Raw genomic sequence first — 4,112 nt, 5'->3', positions numbered from 1 at the left:
GACTTTAACTTTTCCACTTGTTTGGTGTAAGTATTCGAAAAAATAGGTCATTGGGTGCCAAATAAAGACCAGTTAGGTGGCTGATGACCAACAGTTCTCATTGTTGTGGTAATGATAATCAGTCTTTTGGGGTGGGTTTTCTCATTTTCCGGAATCTCCTAACAAAGACATAATTGCGTTCATAGAATTGACTGTCCTGCGTCAAAACTACAATTGCGACATGACTAGTTTCCACCTGACTAGTTTCCATCTGTCGGTCTGTATGTATATTATATTATTACATTTCCTTGACTGAGAATTACGGGATTCTGGGAATTGTTTACTTAGTTACATCGGGGTGGTACTTAGTACCAAGTTTCATCGTGATTGGTTAATTTGAAAGAAATGCCACGCAATATTTGCCCAAGCTCTACCCACACCTGTTCTCGTTGTGGCTGCTTTGCATCAATTCTCTACTCTACACACACACAAACACACACTTGCATAGCAAAATAAACACACATACATATGTATGTAGATGAAACGTTGAAGCTAATTTCTGATAACGAAAATGCACGTTAACTATATATAGTTATATATTATTTATATTATTAACTACGCTTAAATAATTAAGTTTGTTAAGTTGAATCCAACAAATATTTTCTTAGTTTTCGAACAGTCAAGAACAATTTGAATTGAATTCTCTTTAAACTCGACTACTATAATATTGTATAGGGACATGCAGTCTACTTCCTCAACATTTTAAGGCTCATATGAAATATATTTAAGCAATAAAATATTCGAAGTGCTTTAAATGTATAACAACTCCGCGCGCTTATTTATGTTGTATTCAGTAAATTGGAAAAGCCACACCTTCCAATTTCCATAAGCTTATAAATCAATCCCGATAAGCAGACAACGCGCGATTTTGCTTGCACATATATTTCATTTTATTTTAATTACAATTTTAATTGATTAATTCAACAGTCTCGTTCCGCATGTGGTTACTGATTTCCGACTGAGGATGTGTGTGATATATACATAAATAAATAATATAGAGCGCAAGAAATGGCGGATAAATCTTGTCAATTTCATGGAAGAGATTAAACATTAAATGCCAATTTTTATTTGATGTAGGCGGCAGAGGCTTATCTTCATTAATGTAATGTATTTTTTTAATAAAAGTACGCGTGAAATGATCGTGTTATTGTTGCCAGTGTTTCGCATAATAAATTGCATCTGAGAGTGAAGTATTTCCCAAAAGCTTTCGAATGACAATGTAGCAGTTAGAGACATGGGCGCAAAAACAAAACCCCTTAGCAACGAAACAAAAATAGTAAACGAAATACTGGGAAAAAACATTCAAATATCAGTCAGTAAAACGGAAAAGCAAACAGTTGGCAGCTTATTTGAAAGTCGAGCCGACAGATGACAGAAATACTTGTGAATTATTAAAAACGCTTTTAGGGCAGGTCGCGATTGGCTTGCGCGAGATAAAGGATAATGGATATGCCACACATATGTTAAGACATGCTTAAATTTTCATGAGAGCCTTGCCAGTAAATGTTGATGATTTTGATTAGATTTTATGTATGTAAATGCTGCGGGCAAGCAACAATGCATGTACAAAATTCCACAAAGTCTGCCACGTCGCGACGCAGCGGAGAAGCTGCAGATGATGAGACATGCTCGTATAGACATACGAGTACTGGCAAAATACGGAAGACATACTGGCAACATAATAAAACAGCCGGCGGGCGAGCCAAATCAAATAAATAAATAATCAAGCGGCAGCACCACAAAAGTATGCCGCGCTTTTTAAATTGGAATAAATGTGCCACACAACAGGGAGTGCACACAAAGCCAAGTGAAGCAAGGCGAGGGGGCCAGAAGCCCCTGCCCTGGCCCGACTCTGACTGATTGTGTGCGCCTCGCGCCAAACAACAATCTTACTTTACAATTTGCCAGTTACTTGTATTGTACATAGATAAAGCAGGAACGCAGGTACTGTTTTGTCAAAGACTGCTGCGAGGGCGCTCCCAAACCCATTGCTGAGCAGGACAACCATTAAACTGGCTCGCACCACAGCACGGCCCAGTAGGGAACAAAAAAGTTGTGCACAGCTTTTTTGAGGAGCAGTGGTGTTTAATTAATTGAAGGTGTTAATATGAAGAAAATGCGACATTAGATGGTGTTTCGGCATCCGCTCTACCACCTGTGTGTTTTCAAAAAAGGGAAGGAGAAAGGCGTTCAGATACTTTGCGCCTTTACGCTGACTAATCGTGTGCTCCAAAAGTAATTAGGTATAGAGAAAGGGTGTTATATGTTGTTGTGCTGCAAGCTTGCCACATCCACAAAGAAGAATGGTAGGCCACCCTCTATATTATAAGTTTATATATTATGCATTATGTGTGTGAATGATCAGCATGATGAGACACAAGCCATATCACAATCTTCCTCCGTACTATTGTATGTTCTCCACTCGTAAGCCCGTTATTTATTTATTTGAAAATTAAAAGCAAATCATACTGCCATGTTTGACAACAACGAACAATCTTGAAGCATTATACAACAGAAATTAATATTAAAGAAATGTTTTAGATAGTTTGTGCAACAACTCACAGCAACTGATTAGAACTGCATTAGTGCATGTGTATTCAGGATCGATTAGATATATTTAACAAGATGTTTCTGTCTAAAGCACTAGGAGATTGATTAGACGAGATAATATTAATACAAGTATGTCAAGATTCACGGAAACAAAAGCTTTTCTTAAATCTGTGTAAACAACGCCAGTTTGTCGATTTTTAAAATCTGTCGAAGAAAACTCTATAAGGTTAGTTGAGGTTGGTTGGGATTTAATAAAACCATGTTGAGCATCAGAAAAAATCGATTTACGGAAATGTTGTATCTGAGATGTAAGCATTTTTTATAACATTTTTGGTATGCCGATAATTTGGCAATAGCTCTGAAGCTCTCAACATCTGCCTTGTTCCCGTTCTAGAGATAGCAAATTAGAATTTATAACTTGGTCTGTTAAAAAGTTTTAAGATAGGGGGACTCCACGAAGGACCACAGTATTTTAAAACACAGCAGGATACCAAATCAGGGCCAGTGGAAAAAGAATTCTTGAAGATTTGCAGAAAATGGTCAAATGGTAAGAAGTTAAAATAATAAAGGTAGAAGATCTACAAGTTAATTGAAGAAATGTATCAAAAAGATTAGAAATGACACCAGCAGAACCAGCTTTTCAGTATTTACTAAATTAAATTTGAAATGTAAGCTAAAATTCTTTTAAATATTTTAATTCTTAATTAGCGAATTTTGGCATTTTTGGGCTTAGCCAAGTAACGTGTACGCCATGGGGGAACAAAAACATCAAAAAACCCGTACAGTGTTTGGTAAAATAGGGTTGTGGCGTCATCCAACCAATCAGTATGTCACAACATATACATAATTCATAAAAGGATAATCGCATTATTTGTATTAACTACTCTTTCCATAGCTTTACAGCCATTGCGCAATTTATAATATGTCTGTCAATAAAATGATATGATTTTAAAATGTGATATGATTTTAAAATTTTGAGAACAATTGTCATATTCAAGGGTGTTGGATAAGTTTTGGAATACGAATGCTGACAATGAATGACCGATTGTGGAATAAGAAGAAAATGCTGTGTTGACAAATTTTTGGGGCACATATATACATACATACACACATAAATACGAATAGATGGGTAGATTGGCGATGGCCATACATCTGCTGGAAGTAGCTTTAACTTATAATATACAGTAGGATTAAGTAATTCATTATTTCTCGGTTTTTGAAAACTGGCACGAAATCAATATTTTGATGAATTGAATTTAATATTAAATTCAAATTTTTTGTAATGAAATATTTGCGGAAACTGGTATCTAAAAGTTAGAGCCCCCATTTTGTACATAATGTTTGTAATATTTACTCACTTTTTTACGTTTTTCTTTTGTTCTTTTAATTCCTTGGAGGCTGCTTCTAGGTGTGTTCCACTATGTTCTTTTTTTGTCGTAACAATACAATATTTACAATTAATCCTTTATATATACTTGTATTACTCATTAATATTTTTGGAAATATATGTGTGGCGTCGAGTT

The sequence above is a fragment of the Scaptodrosophila lebanonensis genome, unplaced genomic scaffold, assembly GCF_003285725.1.
Source record: "Scaptodrosophila lebanonensis strain 11010-0011.00,11010-0021.00 unplaced genomic scaffold, SlebRS2 tig00000001-arrow-pilon, whole genome shotgun sequence".
In the NCBI taxonomy this organism is placed as follows: domain Eukaryota; kingdom Metazoa; phylum Arthropoda; class Insecta; order Diptera; family Drosophilidae; genus Scaptodrosophila; species Scaptodrosophila lebanonensis.
The sequence above is the reverse complement of the archived record's forward strand: the minus strand, read 5'-3'. Positions refer to the sequence as shown.